Below are 19,927 nucleotides of genomic sequence, written 5' to 3'. Positions count from 1 at the left end.
CGTATCAGTAGAGAAGTCGACATTCTTCCATACGGGTGTTAATACTACGTGGGAAACCAACACGTACTGCTGTGGGCAAAAGACTGACTACCGCACTGCCATCTTTTGGCAACAACGCGCAACAGCTGTGTAGCCGCCCTTGCCGTACAGTAGCGGCCGACAGCTGGCAGTCACGTTTATTTCGAATTTTGACGTCTTGTCGGAAAGTATTTGAAGTAGAGTTCATCTCAATAATAGCAAGTTTCTTGTTCTTTGAAGACTTTGATATGAGAGAACGTAGACTTGCAATACTAATTCTAAGAATATTTAATACTCGTTCTTATAGTCCGTGGCAAATGTTATACAGCTTACAGCACTGTGTTTGAAACAATGGGTACTGTACTACATTTTATGTTTCCAATTTTTGACAGGGGCAGATCCATGAGTGATCTGCATCCCATAATATTTAGTGATATATGGTTGGTGTGCTGAGTATGTACATTTACTTTGTTTATTCATGAGTCGTATCTAGGTTTGAAGCAACTTATATATCGAGTATGAATCTCTATGCCATTTACAAGAAAGTGTACCGTCCAGCATCATGAATAAAAAACTTTGTGGTTCTTGTATGCTGTAGTACAAAATGCATGTTACGCTGCTATGTGATTTCCTTCTATTGTGTATCAGATCATATGTAAAATGTTATTGCTTTTTAAGAAAAACGTTGCGAATGTAACCGACATACAACACAGCCTGTAAATTACACTACGTGATAGAGGTAGTTTTAGTAAAAGTTATCAGACACCATGAAGTAATTATTCTGGTGACCATAAGCGTACTTACTTCGACAAAAATGTAATTCAGTGAGACATAAATGACTCACCAAAAACCTTATCGATATTGTCCCTGGTATCAATTTAATAGTAAATAATCATGTAACCAAGTTTTAACCAACAAAGCAAAAAAATAGATTTCATACGTCTGACACCTCTGTCTGTGTGTCAACAGAACGGTCAAATATGTACTCGAATACTGCCGTTAATGAAATGAAATCATTATAAGTAAAATATTGGATTAGTATTATGCAACTACACAGATCAACAAAAAAAAATTTGGGGAAAATGACAAAAGTTAATGTTTGTTTACCTGTCACAAAATTTATTCCAAACTACTGTACAGTTGACAATTTTCTCTTTTTGCTGTTATTACCATTATGGCAATCGTTATTTTTTTAATATAATTATTGAGAAAAATATTACACCCTTTTTGTATTAGACACAGAAGAATTATACCGCCTGGGTGAACCACCTGACTACGAGAAAACTCTCTTAGAAAGATGTCTTCTTTTTTAATTACATCTTCAGCTAAGCTTAAAAGTAAATTTCTCTGGGAAGAGCATCTAATGAAGCTGTGTTGATGTTCTCCAGAGACCATTATTTTAACACCCCAATAAGTGGAAATGACGACATTAATAACCTCATTGGCCATCATTTTCTATTGCTGATAATGTTATATATCTCTCTAAATATTTCATGTCCTGGAAGAGCACTGGCGCAGTACCCTGAAAAGTATGTGTAAAAGAAGGCAAGTATTCCTGAACAGTGTGAATTTGATCCTCACGGAAATCCAATATATTGTTAATGTTTGGTCGTGGTGGAGGTGGTAAGGTGACACCATCTACACAGTCATCTTCCTAAGCACATCTCCGGCAGTACGTCGAAAGAGTACTGCCCTTTGATAACTGCATAGCCACTTATCGAAGTGTTAGGTATTCCAGGATCAGCCAGCCAGCGATCCAGCCCACCAGCGATCCAGCTCGCCAGCGATCCAGCCCGCCAGCGATCCAAGCAGTGGTCCCAGCAGTGGTCCCAGGAGCCCAGCAGCCTCTGCAGTCGCCTCTCGCCGGTAGCAGTGGAGTGGGGCTTCAGCACCAGTCAGCGTTTCGCCCGTCATCGTCCATCTTCGTGATTTCCTAGTTTTTTTTCTTTCGTTTTATCCAGTCCTGTCCTTTTTCTTCTTTTCCCATTGTACTGATGACTACACCCACCACCACCACCACCACCACCACTTCACCATCCACCGCCACCACCATGACTATGTAGCGTGCCGAGTCACCCCCCCCCCCCAAATCCCATCCCCACGCTTCTCACCCTCCCCTGTCCAGCATGCTTCATCGCCCTGTCCCCATCTCCTTCCCATTCAGCCTCCTCCTCTGATATCTTCCTTCCCCTCCCTCACCCTGTTGCCACTGTCCCTGAGAGCCATGGCCCACATGCAATTGTCTCCATCACCATCGCCATCACCATCACCTTCTCTGTCACTTTCACTTTCACCAACGCCAACACCAGCACCAGCGCCCACAACAGGACCTGCCACCTCCCGCAAACTCTCAGTTGCTCCCGTCCCCCATGCCCCTCTTATCCTTTTGTAGCAGTTAAGCCTCTTCCTCCTCCCACCTCCCTTCTACCACCTCATCTTCCTCCTCTCCTTCCTCCTATAAATATCTCCTGTCCCATCCTGATCCTTCACTCCTTGAGGCCCGGAACCTCACCCTTCTTTTCCGCCACCCCTTCTCAGAGCCCCATCTCCCTCCTCACTCCCCACCACAACTCCATTCTTATCACCTCCCTTAGCACCACCCTTCACTCCGACATCCTCTCCAGAATCCCCATTACCCACTATGGCCCTAATGCCTCCCTCACCTCTGCTCCTTCCCCATCCCCCTCGCACCAACCCCAACCCCTGCATCGCCCACCGACCCTCACCGCCGTGATCTTTCGGCTTAGTCCAATGATCACAGAGGAGGAGGTGTTGGCGGAGCCTAAGGCCCCATTGTACCTAGAAATATGGGCGTTACGCTGGATTTTCAACCCAGCCGGACCAGATTTGTCACCATAATCCTCCACAACATCCACCCATTCCATCGCCCCCACACCCTCCAGCAGATATCCCTCACAGCCTGGTCTGTCTTCTACCTTAACATCTTTGCCACCTATTCCCATAACCAAGCCCACTTCACCTTCTCCCATCTTGAAACCATTGTCTAAATTCCTGTCATGGAGCGACAACACCATATCTTGTTCAATAGCATCCGCTCCCTTCCAGCAAACAAGAACCTTCTCCTGCACACCCTCCCAACCCACCACATGGATGCCTTCCTCCTCAACGAAACTTTCGTTCAGCCCCAGCATACCGTACACACATCGCCCTACCTCCTCCACCACTCCAATAATACCCTCCCGATAGCTTGTGGCGGAGTAGCCATCTGCCACCACTACTAGATCCCTGTTCGACTCCAACCACTCCTTCCCAACCCCACAGAGCACCTGATACTTAGCCTCTTCGTCCCTGGCCTCACCATTACGTGCACCACCATCTATGTCAGGCCAAATGCCTCCTTTCCTTTTGACTTCCTTTCCCACATCGACCACACCTTCTCCTCCTACATGATTGCCGCCTATCTCAACATCCATAGTGTTCTGCTGCCCAGTTACAGTGATGGCATCGGTTCCTCTCCTCCCTCCAAGGCGACCTCGTTCCAAATCCCCAGCACACCCACCCTGAATCCAGTACCACTCCAGACGTCGTCCTCTCCTCCCCTAACCTCCATGGCCGCATAGCCGTGGACGTCCTTGACCCTATTCGTAGTGATCATCTCCCTGTCCTCCTCACCGTTAAGGACGGTCGTTGCCCCTGTCCTGATCCTCTCATCGACGCTCCCCTAAGTATGTCATGATTATTCCCATGTCGACTGGAATGCCTACCGGGGTAGCCTCTCTACCCAGGTTGATAGCCACCCCCTCACCTACACCACCCTGATGATGTTACCCATACCACCTCCTTTCTCCAGCAGACCTTGTGTAAGGCCGTGGAGGCCCATGTCCCTACCGTCGCCATCCACCTGCACCGTCTCACCTTACCCCCACAGGCCATCCTCCTCCTCCATGAATCCCACCTTCTCTACTGTGCCTTCCTTCACACGCGTGACCCGGATACACTATGACGCCACCAGTAACTATGACGACATGTTAGAAACTTGCTTATGGCTTGCTGGTGACAGACACGCGCCTGTCTTAATGCTACACTTCCTATCAACTCGTCCAAGTACTGGTCTGGCTTCTGCTGCCTTACCGGATCCAACCCCCCCTACTACCCTCTCCTTCATAATGCACAACCCTTCCCTAACAACCTTAGTCCAAACACTTTGCCTCCTACCTTTCCCATATCTTTACCCTCCCTGACGATCCCCAGTACTATTATTCCCTCTTCCCAGATGTCCACAATAGGACTGACACCTCTGTCCCCACACTCTCTCCTGGCTTCCAGTACTTGGACCACATTACACACAATGAACTCAATGTCCTCATCACCACTCTGAATATCATCCTTACACTCTGCACAAAACGCAACACCGCACCTGGTCACGATTGTGTTGCCTATCACCACCTCTGTGAAGCTCCCACCTCCTTCCTCTCCACCCTGGCCAGGCTATATAATGTGGTCTTCGCCATTGGCTACTACACCTTCTACCCTCTGCCAGTGTGCCCCAAGGTTCCGTCCCCTCCCCTCCTCTCTACCTTCTGTATACAGTGGACATGCCGCTGCCTCCAGTCACCATCCACCTTCTCCAGTATGCCGCTGACACCGCCTTCCTTGCCCTTGACCCCACCCTGCGACGCTCTCAGCACCTTCTTCAACCCAATCTTGACCCAGGCGATCATTGGAGGCAAAACCTCCCCTTCCTTCCATCTCCTCGATTTCTATCCCACCATGTATGGCCGCCCTATCACCCTCACCCCCAAGTACCTTGGCGTCACCCTTAAGCGTCGACTCTCCTGGACCCCCCATCTTTGGACAATCCAAGCTCCTGCATCCACCTCCACAAGCTCCTTTCAAGCTCTACATGGGGTCTGGACCCCTCCACCATCCTCCACACCTATAAATCCCTCATCCGCCTTATCCTCTGCTACGCCCACCTTGCATAGATCTCCGACCCTCCTACCTTTTACAAATCCCTTTAAATCCTAGAACACTATGCACTCTGCCTCGCCTATCACATCCGTCTCCTCTCCCCCACATGGATCCAATATGACCTTATTCTGTTCCCACACCTCCTCCTTTTCCTCGAATGGATATGGATCCTCTACACCTCCCGTAAACTTGATCTCCCTCACCCGCTTGTCTCTCCCATCCTCTCCCAGCCCCATCTGCTGCCGTGCCTGTATTCCCATGTCCCACCTGCTCTCCACCTCTCCACTCTCTGTACCCTTGCCAAAGGTGGCTTCCACCCTCTCCCTGATGATTCCCTCATCCCCTCCATCTACCCCTCATATCAACTTTGATCCTCCACTTCCACACCTTGTATTTTTTCCTTAGGACACCCTCTCTCCCTCCTCCCTTCCTCCCTCCATCCCGCCCTCCCTCCTCTCCACGGGCTTCCCTTACCTTCCATATCTTCTTTCATCTCCTGCCTATCTCCTCCGCCACTGGAATCTACACACTCCCCTCTCCCTCCTCCCCCACATTTTCCCCTTTTGGCAGGTCCCTGGACTCATATACGTCAAGTGAACATTCATGAACTGGAATTCATCGCCATCGGTTCTTTGTGTGTGCCGTCATGTTAGTGCTTTAGAGTTTTCACCGCCCACGCTCCATCGTGGTGTCCCTGTACAAGTGTTGAAAGTAATTTTTTATTTTACTACACCTGTGAATGGCTCCATGTTTTTTACTCGTATGTCTACCGTTTATTGTCCACCATTATGTTTTGTTTTTCTGTGTCTTTGTTGTGTCTATTTGTACTATCTGTGGCCCAAAAGCGACGTAATATTTCCGCTGCCAACCCCTCTTTTGTATAAGGTGTTCAAATATCAATAATGGAAATAAAAGCTTCCTATGAATATGTATCAGATGACGGAATTTTAAAGAGTAGCGGGGCCTGAATTCTTGGCTTCAATTCAAATTCAAATACTTGCCCCAGAGATACCAAATAGTGACATCCTGCCATTGTTCGATATCTTCCAAATCTTTTTTCTGCAGCAACTGTCTGAACATTTCCTGGCAGAAGATATTTAAAATTTGAGTCCTCAGTGCAGTAATTGGTCATATCTAGAAGAGCGTGAGTGGTATGAGATATTCGCAAATGAGTGTCATTGGATAATCCAAATGTGCTATCGGGACAATGTTTCCATATATCCAGCCACGATAAAAATATTTCTGAGTATATGACGGTTTCTGTAGTGCATCCTTGAAACGGATATCTCTACCAGGTCAGCTAATATTTAAAATGTTCAACCATGTACAAATTAATTCTGATATATTTAGCAGTGCTTTCTAAACTTTCAGCAAGATGTTGTTCCCCCAAAGCTAACAGACCTTGAACAGTCCTTTCATTGAAAATATTAAGCACAAGTATTACATTTTGTCGCTCTAGGCTACCTTTATAAAGAGACTTTAAATGAAGTTTTTGGCAAAAATTTATTATCCGTGTACATTCCACGACATTCAGCTTCTTAGCTGCAGAGAATTTCGCCAGAAGCTGTTGTGTACTTTCTGAGAGTTTCAAACTGTGGGTACTATATTGTCTGATCTGTATCTTCTTAATTGATCCAGTTGAATGTGACACATTTCAATATGTGAATGGAATGTAAAATATAAAAAGGGGTTGTGTGTCATTACAAGGAACAGTTAAAGAGGGGAAGCAAAGAATGACGTGATCTATCTGTTAAACGAATTTTTGTCAGTAACAACACAGACTAATTAGTGAAGCAACATGATCTGATTCACAAAGAAATTGGAACTTCTGTTTTGTATACAACAGGTAATTGCCACCTAGTTGTTAACCTGCTGGTTAAGAAAATACGGACAAATCTTATGCATCGTATTAGGATGGGGTAGCAGAAGACAGTGTGTGCTCCTTATATACTCGTCTGTGGGTGGTAATATAGAAAATAAAATACTACAAAACATAATACGATCTGGCGAGTATCTGTAATGCTTCTTTTGGATACCCATTAAATTCACTTGCTCACATTAAAAATTAATGTTGCTTCTTTAAGTTTTATCAAAAAAATTTACCATACTTTTTTTAAATAATTGGTTATGAATAACAAGTAGTCTGTTACTGAACTATCATTGTTCTTTCTGGTAAAGTTATTCAAGTTATCTATAACGTCATTTAAGTCCTTTAATCATTCTGTGCATGACCGATATTTCTGCACATTTACATGCCCTGTTCCATTTGGCCCATTATGTCTAATTCGAGAATTTAATAGGAAAAAAAAAGTATTTTGTGGGTATTAACATGCAGAAATATTTTGTTTTACGGTTTCTCAGTATAACAGATGTGACAATTTTTAACACGTTTATTAAATTAAAAGGAGTACATTGTAATCATGAATAATTTGCGATAGATATATTACATTATAAAAACTGAAACATAAGCCATCATTATCACAAATTTTTCTCATATTGGCGGCTATGGTATTCATAAAGAACAAATCATTAAGCAAACAGGGAAGACGTTAATTTTTAAAATTATTATGTACCACACTGTACAGTCGTGGCATACGTTCTGTGCATTTACAGAACACTTTCTTGGTTTTTTGTGGCCTTTGAAGCAGGACACAATGATCACCTTCTCTTCTGATGGCTCACTGTTTTGTTGTTGTTACTACTGCTGTTTTGTGTTTAGGAATGATAATGAGCCATCCCATATCCAGGTATATAGATCTATGTAGAATGTGAGTAGGCGATCATCTGATCATAAACTGTTGGATCATCTCAACTGAAAGATCCTTGATGAAAAGTCTCCTATTGTGCAAAACCCCTTCGTGATACAAGGAATGGTGTGTTTTGTAAAGAATAAAGGCATTTAGGGCACATACAACAATTATGTTCTACCAGAGAGACATTGGCCACAGTTTGGTTTGTCTGTTGCATGTATAATCACAGACTAGTTGATCCATAACATCCACTCCATCCTTCGTTAAAAAATGTTCAGATCATCATCATCATCATCATCATTTAAGACTGATTATGCCTTTCAGCGTTCAGTCTGGAGCATAGCCCCCTTATAAAATTCCTCCATGATCCCCTATTCAGTGCTAACATTGGTGCCTCTTCTGATGTTAAACCTATCTCTTCAAAATCATTCTTAACCGAATCCAGGTACCTTCTCCTTGGTCTGCCCTGACTCCTCCTACCCTCTACTGCTGAACCCATGAGTCTCTTGGGTAACCTTGCTTCTCCCATGCGTGTAACATGACCCCGCCATCGAAGCCTGTTCGCCCTGACTGCTACATCTATAGAGTTCATTCCCAGTTTTTCTTTGATTTCCTCATTGTGGAAACCCTCCTGTCATTGTTCCCATCTACTAGTACCTGCAATCATCCTAGCTACTTTCGTATCTGTAATCTCAACCTTGTTGATATGGTAACCTGAATCCACCCAGCTTTCGCTCCCATACAACAAAGTTGGTCGAAAGATTGAACAGTGCACAGATAACTTGGTCTTGGTACTGACTTCCTTCTTGCAGAAGAGAGTAGATCGTAGCTGAGCGCTCACTGCATTAGCTTTGCTACAACTCGCTTCCAGTTGCTTCACTATGATGCCATCCTGTGAGAATATGCATCCTAAGTACCTGAAACCGTCCATGTGTTCTAACTTTGTTCCTCCTATTTGCTTCAAATGGCTCTGAGCACTATGGGACTCAACTGCTGTGGTCATCAGTCCCCTAGAACTTAGAACTAATTAAACCTAACTAACCTAAGGACATCACACACATCCATGCCCGAGGCAGGATTCGAACCTGCGACCGTAGCAGCAGCGCGGCTCCGGACTGGAGCACCTAGAACCGCACGACCACCGTGGCCGGCCCTCCTATTTGGCACTCAACCCGTTTATATTTCTTTTCCACTGACGTTACTTTCGTTTTGGAGATGCTAATCTTCATACCATAGTCCTTACATTTCTGATCTGGCTCTGAAATATTACTTTGCAAACTTTCAATCAAATCTGCCATCACAACGAAATCATCTGCATATGCAAGACTGCTTATTTTGTGTTCACATATCTTAATCTCGCCCAGCCAGTCTATTGTTTTCAACATATGATCCATAAATAATATGAACAACAGTGGAGACAGGTTGCAGCCTTGTCTTACCCCTGAAACAATTCTGAACCATGAACTCAATTTACTGTCAACTCTAACTGCTGCCTGACTATCCATGTAAAGACCTTTAATTCCTTGCAAAAGTTTGCCTCCTATTCCATAATCTCGTAGAACAGACAATAACTTCCTCCTAGGAACCCGGTCATATGCCTTTTCCAGATCTATAAAGCATAGATACAATTTCCTCTTCCACTCATAACACTTCTCCATTATTTGCTGTAAGCTAAAGATCTGGTCCTGACAACCTCTAAGAGGCCTAAACCCACACTGATTTTCATCCAATTGGTCCTCAACTAATACTCGCACTTTCCTTTCAACAATACCTGAGAAGATTTTACCCACAATGCTGATTAAAGAGATATCTCTGTAGTTGTTACAATCTTTTCTGTTTCCATGTTTAAAGATTTGTGTGATTACTGCTTTTGTCCAGTCTGATGGAACCTGTCCCGACTCCCAAGCCATTTAAATTATCCTGTGTAGCCATTTAAGACCTGACATTCCACTGTATTTGATGAGTTCCGACTTAATTTCATCCACCCCAGCTGCTTTATTGCACTGCAATCTATTGACCATTTTCTCCACTTCCTCAAATGTGATCCTATTTCCATCGTCATTCCTATCCCATCGTACCTCGAAATCTGAAACATTACTGATCGTATTTTCACCTACATTGAGCAACTCTTCAAAATATTCCCTCCATCTGCCCAAGGAATCCACAGGATTCACCAGCAGTTTTCCTGACCTGTCCAAAATACTTGTCATTTCCTTCTTACCTCCCTTTCGAAGACTGCTAATTACACTCCAGAATGGTTTTCCAGCAGCTTGACCCATAGTCTCCAACCTGTTTCCAAAGTCTTCCCAAGATTTCTTCTTGGATGCTACAATTATCTGTTTGTTTCTTTCTTCAACATAAGTTCCTCTGTCTACCTGAGTTCTAGTATGTAGCCATTTTTGATACGCCTTCTTTTTCCTTTTACAGGCTGCCTTGACTGTGTCATTCCACCAAGCTGTTTCCTTCATCCTACTTTTACACACTACTGTTCCAAGACATTCTTTAGCCACTTCTAGTACTGTGTCCCTGTACCTTGTCCATTCCTTTTCCAATGACTGTAACTGACTACATTCAACTAAGTGGTACCTTTCTGAGATCACTGTTGTGTACTTGTGCCTGATTTCCGTATCCTGAAGTTTCTTCACTCTTATCCTCCTACATATGGACCTGACCTCCTGCACTTTCGGCCTCACAATCCCAATTTCACTGCAGATTAAATAATGATCAGTGGCATCAAAGAATCCCCTGAATACACGTGTGTCCCTCACAGCCTTCCTGAATTCCTGATCTGTTATTATATAGTCAATGACAGATCTGGTTCCCCTGCCTTCCCAAGTATACCGGTGAATGTTCTTATGTTTAAAAAAGGAGTTTGTGATTACTAAGCCCATACTAGCACAGAAATTCAAGAGTTGTTTCCTGTTCCTGTTGGCCTCCATATCCTCTCCAAATTTACCCATAACCTTTTCATACCCTTCTGTTCGATTTCCAATCCTGGCATTAAAATCACCCATGAGCAGAACACTGTCCTTGTCCTTTACTCTAACAACTACATCACTGAGTACCCCATAAAAACTATCCATCTTATCTTGATCTGTCCCTTCACAATGCGAATATACTGACACAATCCTAATTTTCTTGCTAGACACTGTCAAATATATCCACATCATTCGTTCGTTTACATACCTTATTGCAACTACGCTGGGTTCCATTTCTTTCCTGATGTAAAGCCCTACACCCCAATGTGCTATTCCTGCTTTGACTCCTGACAGGTAGACCTTGTATTCTCCCACTTCCTCTTCTTTCTCACCCCTTACCCGAATGTCACTAACAGCTAAAACGTCCAGCCCCGTCTTACTTGCAGCCTCTGCCAGCTCTACCTTCTTCCCAGAGTATCCCCCATTGATATTAATAGCTCCCCATCTCATTACCATTTGTTTGCCAAGTCGTATCTTAGGAGTCCCTGGTTTGTCAGTTAGAGGTGGGACTCCGTCACTTCCAAAGGTCCTAGGCATTTTGCTCTGATTGTTGCCAGCATCATATTGAAAGTAACAGGGAGGCAGGTTGCTAGCCTTACTTGCCCCGAGTCCCATTGATTTTTACCCCTAACGGTTGAGGGACTAACCAGTGGATTTGGTAGCCTTTTCCGTATGAGCACAAAGGTGACCATGACTCAGAATATGACCGAGATGCCCAGCCTTATTCCAAAGTAACTGGTATCCCGACTGTTGGGACCACTTACTTGGCCACTCATACGTTGCCCGTGGTTCATGAACTAGGACATGACTACAGATATAAAATTAAAAAAAATTCACAATCTCAGACTTCAGGTTTCGATACTGTTCATCTATAGATTTATCATGATGCATGGTACATGGAAACGGAAATGGAAATGTCATGTGGCTAGGGCCTCCCGTCGGGTAGACCGTTCGACTGGTTCAAGTCTTTCGAGTTGACGCCACTGCGGCGACTTGCGTGTCGATGGGGATGAAAGGATTATGATAAGGACAACACAACGGCCAGTCTCTGAGTGGAGAAAATCTCCTACGCAGCAGGGAATCGAACCCAGGCCGTTAAGAATGACATTCTGTCGTGCTGACTACTCAGCTACCTGGGGTGGACATGCATGGTACATAGGAGGATTAAATACTTATTTTTGTTTGTTGAAAAACTAAAAATTTTCATTTCTTTTTTAAAGGCAAGTAGATTTGAATTTACTGCTCTGCTCCTATTTGGCTTCATCTCTTTTGGAATTTCTCTTTTATTCATCCTCATTGTGCCTACAACAATTAGGGTTTTACTCAACACCTGTTCTACCATTAGTACACTTGTAAATTAATTATCTTCAGTAACATTTGTGGCTATACAAGCAATATTGCCTGCAATGGTCTTCACTGTGATAAGGTCCAAATTTATCTGGGGTGGCTCACCTGGTCGTCTGCCCATGCACACAAGCCTGTCAATGGCATAACCAGCTTAGCTTTGCACGTCCAGAATATTTTCATTTCATATTTTCCAGGCCTGTTTGGCATATATCGTAGAAACCCATTGATCCGTGATTTTCAAAGAATATTCTTAAGAATTTAATTTATTTACTAGCGATTCATCAAGAACATTAACATTATAAGTGCAGAACATGAAATGAAATAGAGTGCACATGCACTGAGTACAGAACATATCAAGAAATCACAAAATGTATACGCAATGAGTACAAATCATATTAACAAATGACATAAAGTGCATATGCACTGTAGTATTTTTTTACCATTTTACAAGAACTAGCATAGGAAAGGGAAGGATTGCATCATGGTTGTAGCACATTAGGTTGCACGTAACTGCACTGAAAGTCCATATCTTTCTACAGAAGCACAACACCAAGTGAGACAATCTGAAATTCTCTTTCCTGAAATATTAATCAGTGTAGCCAAGACACTGAAATGTATGAATATTCAAAGTTATCATTTTGGTAGTACATTAGGTACACCAAACAGTGGAACCATAATAACATCTCCATTGTTCAAGGTGGTGGACACCATGATGTGTCAACACCACACTCTTTCACCAATGTAGAATTAGTGCAGAAACCAAATATAGTCCTCCATGATCATAAGGATAGACAGGACAAACGTATATTGCAGTAATTTCTGGTAATTAGGTCAGAAGGTGAAGGACATTAAGTCTTATGCTAGTCATCATTGAGAATTACACTAGTCTATCAACCAATTTGAGTAATTGGTGGCACTCATTGCCTAGTTACTAAATATTTCTGTACTATGTATGGAGTATTACAGAATATTATTCATAAGTCATCTGATGACAGTAAATATTGGCGCTCATTGGCCAGCTACAAACCATTTAAAAGTGATCATTCAAAGCAAGAGTTAATTAATGGCATACCATTTACATAATTCATCTAGTTATAGTAATCATTGGCAATCTTTGGCCAGTTACAAACCATCAGAAGTCATCCTTCAAAACAGGAGCTAATGAGTGTAGCATCAAGCTACTGGTATTCATATATAATAGCGTGTAGGTGACATAATACAAAATTAAAATAAGAAACAGGGCATTCATTGGCCAGTTACTAAACATATAGCAAGTATTGAATAGTACAAAACATTTTTCATCATTCAAGTGACATACGACATATTTAAAATAATTATTGGCACTCATTGGCCAGTTACAAAGTATTCTTATAAAACCTTATTTAGTATTATTCAGAAGTCATCATTCAAAATGAGAGTTAATTATTGGCATAACATTTATAGAGTATAACAGAAATATTATTCACAGAAATTATTGGCATAGTATTTATGCATTATTACAAAACATCATTCAGTATTACTTAGAACTCATCATTCAAGTGACATAGGAAATATTGAAAATGTAACACACTGTAACTATTACTCAAGGTCTGTGATCAGAAAATATCATTCAGTATTACTCAGAACTGATCATTCCAGTGACATAAGATATTTAAAATGTAACACACTGTAACTATTATTCAAGGTCTATTTTTTTTGTGATCGATAGTTAATTGCTGGCGCATGAAAATATTGGCTTTTGACTTATTGCTGCAAATGAGGATAGGTAACGTCATTCGTCATGAGTCAGCTGTAGCAAGGTTATGAAACAAGTAGAGTATATGTGATCACATTCATGAATGACACACACAAATGGGTAAAAAAATGCAAGTACTAGAACAGGTTAAATGATTAACTGCTTATAGCACATTAATTTCATGAATAGCTTCTCCTAGAAAAAATTACAAAATGGTTTATTAAGCTGAAAGAAGAAACGCATATTATGCTGAAAAGTAGTGAACTTCGAATTAACAGGTAATGAAATGTGTACTCAATATATATGTACTCTAGCTGTCCTTTCCAAAACCTTCAGTCATTATACCATGCGACATAAGACATACTGTCAAAACGAACTACAACAAATACTTAAATAACTACATAGCATTTCTTAACTAACAGTAAATATATAAACTTCATCATTATCCTCATCTGCAAAGAAAAACTTAAAAGTGGTGCGTTTAGTGGCCATACAAAATTTATCACTATCATCACCTGTAAACAAAAACTTCATTATTCATATCACCATAACTTCATTATTATCATCACCTGCAAAGAAAAACTTCATTATTCATATTACCATATTCTTCATCACTATTCATCATCATTCATTATCATCTGCAAAAAGACACTTCATTATTCATTATTCATATTACCATTTACTTCATACAACTATTCATAGTATAGAGTTTCTTATTTCTGGCATTTTTCATCACTAAAACTAAGATGTGTAGTTCTGTCTGACAGGCTGCATCAATCGCCTCGTATTCTGAAAGAAAAATAATTAGTTAAGACTGCTATCATACGATGTGTATAGTATATTCATGTTAATGTTTGTTAATTCTGATCCATTTACTCTTCGTGACAAGGTATTGCATTTTCTTTCGTTCATTCCGAAGCTGAAATTCCCATTTCACAGTAATCCACTGTGGATTGTTTCATTTATTTCATTTACACGTTATTGCTTTCTGAAAATGATGAACAATGATTAATGTCTTGCAGTTAAATCATATACCCATTAAATAAAAACTGGTTTCTAGTGATATAATTAAGCATACAGCATAGCATGACAGAAAACGTAATATGTCAAAAACATAGACAGTGTGCAGGTGCAAAAATGTACACAGAGTATCATAATGTAGTAGCAAAAAAAAGTAAAATAGTCACGATGTTGAAATATCATATGGCAGAAATGTCAAAGTCAACTGGTGTTTGTTATATCTTAAAGATTTCATAGTGCATACAAACAAACAGGAAAACAATCATACATACATGAAAAATGGAAAATGTGCATAGTCTGATATATAACGACAAGAAATGACTTTCTTTGTGTTCAGCTTGTATGTTGTGTAGTTGATAGAGGCGAGAGTTGTAGACTTTAATGGAGAGAGAATTTGATAAAATTAATATGTCACTAGATAGAATTGCATAATTGTTCATAAAATATGTAAGTTTATCTGGAAAATGTGCACGGTCTTATGTGTAACGACAAGAAAGGCGACATGCTAACCTTACCTTGCCGGGCACTTGCCAAGAAAAAATACAATAATCATCAGTAAGTGTTCATATAAATAATTGCATCATTGGCCATATAAAAATCAGGAAAAGGCATTACAGTGTGATAAATCATAAAGTATGTTCATTCAATAAAGGGTTTAATATTGGAGACATGGTGATTGCCTTTACTTTTTCTGGTTCTCAGAGTTTCGACGTGTACTACATTGGGGTGACGAATGCTGCGAATTCTGTATGGACCTGGATATAGAAGCTCAAATTTACTACATCTACTCTTTCCTCTGTTAGATAAATAGTGTGCACGTACTAATATCTTCTGTCCAATGTGAAAGTCACAGAGTGTACATGCCTGTTTTTGCTGTTTTCTCCGGCGCTCTACGGCACGTTTGATGTTGTTCAGCGCAATGTCAATTATTTCATGGTGTCGTAGTCGACGAGATGTAGGAAAGGATACTAATTCTTTAATTTTGTTAGGTGGTTCAACATTTTTCAGTATAACAGTCGGAGATAGCATAGTAGATTCATTTGGTATGGAATTAATTACATCCTGAAATGAGAGTATTTGTGTGTCCCAATCAATATGTCTTTTATGGCAGTATATTCTACACAGTTTACCAATTTCTTTCATTAATCGTTCACAAGGGTTCGAAGAAGCATGGTACTTGGATATATAGATCGGAGAAATGTTTCTTGTTCGTAACATACATGTCCATATAGCAGATCGAAACAGTGGTCCATTGTCGGAAATTATTTTCAATACATGCCCTACATGAAATAAAAAATGTTTTACAAATGCTTTCGAAACAGATTTAGCAGTAGCTTTGCGTAACGGAGTGAAGGTAACAAATTTTGAAGTGAGTTCAACAGCGACAAAGATGTAGCAAAAACCTCTATTAGTTCTGGGAATCGGACCAAAAATGTCTACAGCGGCCATGTGTCTCAATTTAACAGGTACAATGGGATGTAACGGAGGAATATGTGAAGTCGTGTCTGACTTAGCTTTCTGGCAGATTTTACATGACGCTAAAACTCGTCGAATACGTTTCTCCTTGTTGGTAAAATAACAGTTCTGTCTCAGTATTAGAAAACATTTTCTGGCTCCATAATGTGCGTAACTTAAATGAGTATACCAAATTAATTTGTTAACAAGCTCGTCAGGAATGCATAGTAACCAGTTGTTGCTGTCAGGGTGAGAGCGGCGAAACAGAATATTATTACTTACAGTGTAATGGTTTCTAATGGTAACATTATTCCTATCTTGCCAAAGGTGTTTAATTTCTTTCCAGCCGGCCGAAGTGGCCGTGCGGTTAAAGGCGCTGCAGTCTGGAACCGCGAGACCGCTACGGTCGCAGGTTCGAATCCTGCCTCGGGCATGGATGTTTGTGATGTCCTTAGGTTAGTTAGGTTTAACTAGTTCTAAGTTCTAGGGGACTAATGACCTCAGCAGTTGAGTCCCATAGTGCTCAGAGCCATTTGAGTCATTTGAACCATTTCTTTCCATACGTTGTCTTTACTCTGCTCTTGTGCTATGTCTCGTAATAGCGACGAATGACGCTGAAATGTGCTTTGCAGAAGATGGTTGCGATGTCTTGCTGACTGTTGCTGAGAGAACGGGATAGTGCGTCTGCTACAATATTTTGTGTACCGCGTATGTGAACAATTGTAAAATTAAATTCCTGTAAATAAAGTTTCCATCTCCTTAATCTGTCGTGTGTAAATTCAGCGGAAAGTAAAAACTGTATAGCTCTATGATCTGTGCAAACGGTAGTGTGTCTTCCATAAAGAAAATGCCTAAATCTCGTAAATGCCCATACAACACATAATGTTTCAAGTTCTGTAACAGAATAATTGCGTTCAGCAGGTGACAGAATGCGACTCGCAAAGGCGATGATTTTAATTACTGTAGCACCATCTTCTTCAATTTCCTGAAAAATGTGTACGCCTAAAGCGGTGTTAGAACTGTCGGTAGCAATGGAAAAATTTCTAGTAAGACCTGGATGTGATAAAAGTGGTGCGTTCAACAAAGCTTCTTTCAGATTCACAAATTCAGAATGTGCTTGGCTATCCCAGGACCAAATAGTGTTTTTACCCGTCAATTGACATAATCTAGGGGTGTCTAAAGCAGAATAATGAGTAAATTTACGAAAAAAGTTAATTAAACCCAAAAAGCTGCGTAGTTGTTTCTTCGTAAAGCTTGAAGTTTTTCCGGGTCAGGCGCAATGCCTTCTGCTGAAATTACATGTCCAAGAAATTTTATAGAAGTTTTCCCAATGTGCGATTTGCTGAGATTAACTGTGAGTCCTTGTGCACGTAAAGTTCGTAACAGTTGTTCAAGAATCAGATTGTGTTCAGACCAGTTAGCTTCTGCAATAAGAATGTCGTCTACATACGTTGTGGTTCTGTCTTTAAGTTCTGTCGGAAGTATACTATTCAAACCGTGAATAAATGCTGCTGAAGAAATAGTTAAACCGAACGGTAATTTACAAAATTGATAACAGTCACCAAATCAGAGAAAAGCCGTGTACTTTCTGCAATTCGGATGGAGCTGAATTTGCCAAAATCCCGATTTCAAATCTAACGTGGAATAAATAGCAGTACCATGTAGTTTCTGTAGAAGTTCTTCTAGTGTCTGTGGGCGATCTGTTTCATTAATAATAATGTCGTTGATGTGACGCGAATCAAGTACGAGACGAAGTGAACCATCCTTTTTCTTAACAATATGGAGTGGGTTTATGTACGGACTAACTGCCGGTTCAATAATTCCTTGGTCAAGCATAGCTTGCAATTCTTTCTTAACTTGTTCTGTGTGAATGTATGGAATATGATAATGTTTGGCTTTAAATGTATCGTGCTGTTTAACTTGAAATTCATACATAAAATCGGACATAGTACCAGGGACGTTGTCAAAAACTGGAGCTTGCTGTAAAAGAATTTTGCGCAGTTGCGTGCGTTCGTCGTCTGTATTTGCCCTGCTCTGTTTAACTCTATCAGAAGTCATTTGCATAACGTCATAGTCGCCTTCGTCTGGAGTATTATAGTTGTGTACGTACGTATCTGAGAACAATGTGGAATAACAGTCTATGTTACGTGATGCGGAAATGACCTCTGTACGATAAACTGTTTGTTCTTCTGCAGATAAAGAGTGCTGAAATTCTAATGCCAGTTGTACATTTTCCTCCTTTAACATTAAATAAGAGTTTTGAAAGTCAATAGTTACGTCGTGTTGTACCAGAAAATTCGTTCCTAAAATAACGTCTGTTGTCAATAAGGGAACAACCCAAAAATTTGAGTGAAATGTATGACCTGCAATACAAAACGATAAGTGTGTCTGTAATTTTACATCTACTCCTTTACCAGATACTGCTCCTTTTACTTTAGTTTTGCTTAATGGTAACGTAGGATAGGTATTCTCTTTGTTACATTCGTTGAAAGTTTCCTCATTTATAACTGACATAGGTGATCCAGAATCGATTACTGCTGAAAATTTGGATGATCCAATCTTTACTTCAATGACAGAGTGTGAAATGGTTTTTTGAATAACTGGTTTTTCCTGCAAAAGAGTGTCTCGGATGTCGTCAAAAGTAATAACATTCTGCGTGTCAAAAGTATTGCTTGCGTTGCTGGAAGATGCAACCGGTACCGTATCCAGTCAAATTCTATCTGACGTGCTATCATTTGCGGGAGGATGCTGTGGCATTTCCACTATTTGTACTGTTCTGTTATTTCTTCCTGACGCATTACGTTCGAGATGATATCTACTGTCTGGTTCATTCATGATAATATGTTGTTGAGAATGATTTTGCTGCTGATAAGACCGACTGTTATTAAACGTATGCTGAAAATTGTGACCATTATTTTTACGTCTGTCATGATAGTCATTGCTACATGGCGCATTGCGATAGGAATTAAAATGATGTGTTTTCTGTGCGTACTGGTTTCCTTGTTGCAGTGCGTTACTATTTGGTGGAGCCGATGCTATACGTGCACGCGGCGAAACATTAAAGCTTGGTTGACCTTGCAGGCTGCATTGTTGGTTAGGTATACTAACCAGCTGGTTTTGATGCTGTTGTTGAGAAAAACCTCTATTGTTCCCAAAATGCGTTTGCGACTGCTGAAATTTTGTACATACTGATGATTAAAATTTTGTTTGTTATTAAAATTACGGCGGTAGTTGTCATTTCGGGAGTGTCTAAAGAAAACTGTCACTTTCGGTAAAATTTGTCATATCAGGTTTTCTTTACTCATTCCTAATTCTAGATAGATCGATAGTTGAAGAGTTGTTTTGATAGATATAAAGGACAGTAGTTTCTGTGTTACAGGCAATGCCGGTGAAAATTCAAAAGCAAGTTGTTGTATCCAGTCCAATGGGTGAATCTGTGTTCTGTCATTTTTAAATACTTTAAATTTTCTCACTGATAGAAAGTGCTTATAATCAAAATTATCGTCTCTGTATGTCTAAACAGGTTCATGATTGTTTGAGAATCTATTTGTCTGTGACTGTTCGGAATCTCACGTACTCTCTGTAATTTACCGAAATTATACTGGCTGTGTGAGTCTGATAAAAGTTCGCAAAGTGGCGTATGCTGTGATGTGTTAAAGGCTGAAATATTTTTCATCTCCGTCACTTCGTGC

The sequence above is a fragment of the Schistocerca nitens genome, chromosome 11, assembly GCF_023898315.1.
Source record: "Schistocerca nitens isolate TAMUIC-IGC-003100 chromosome 11, iqSchNite1.1, whole genome shotgun sequence".
NCBI classification, from domain to species: Eukaryota; Metazoa; Arthropoda; class Insecta; order Orthoptera; family Acrididae; genus Schistocerca; species Schistocerca nitens.
Note: the sequence above shows the minus strand (reverse complement) of the source record.